Source organism: Wasmannia auropunctata, unplaced genomic scaffold, assembly GCF_000956235.1.
Source record: "Wasmannia auropunctata unplaced genomic scaffold, wasmannia.A_1.0 LD336106.1, whole genome shotgun sequence".
In the NCBI taxonomy this organism is placed as follows: domain Eukaryota; kingdom Metazoa; phylum Arthropoda; class Insecta; order Hymenoptera; family Formicidae; genus Wasmannia; species Wasmannia auropunctata.
In genome coordinates this window covers 3,789,878-3,790,433 of record NW_012026784.1, presented here as the reverse complement: position 1 = coordinate 3,790,433, position 556 = coordinate 3,789,878, and the positions used below count along the sequence as shown (strand labels likewise).

Here is a 556-nt window from a genome sequence, read left to right as displayed (position 1 = left end):
GCCTCAATACAGTTATAGATTTATCAATTGTCCACGACGCATTGGCTTTGCGTTTTAATTGGCGCGTCGGTGAGGACCCATGGGGGAGCGATCATTTTCCGATTATTATCGAGTCTCATCTGAGCCCTGACTTGGTTGTTAAGTTTAAAAGAGCCCCTCGACTCCATCGTAAGGACACAGACTGGGATGTATTCCGGGCGGAGTTAGATAGGAATCTTAAACTTATCCCAGAATATGAATCAATGGCTCCGGAAGTCCTGTACTCGTCATTCGCTGTGATAGTTGAGGAGGCTATAACGGTCTCTACGCCGTCGAAGCATTTTCATAATAAGCCCAAGAGATTGAATACTTCTAATTGCAGCCCTCCCTGCTCTTGGTGGTCAGACGAGTGTGACGAGCTGCTACGTCTCCGCAAGGAGGCTCTCTCTAAATTTAAACAATCTGGCTCACGCGAGGATTTTATAGAATATAAGAAAAGGGTGGCTATTACGAGATGTGAACTCCGAAAAATTAAGCAGGAAAGTTTTCGTGTATTCTGTGAAAGCCTTAGGAAGGA

At 45.1% G+C, this 556-nt stretch overlaps 1 protein-coding gene across 1 annotated transcript in view; it reads right to left on the bottom strand.

The window, feature by feature from the left end:
* The window catches only part of LOC105456816, a 4,300-nt gene that overhangs the window by 3,518 nt on the left and 226 nt on the right, over positions 1-556 (bottom strand). The window lies entirely within an intron of this gene.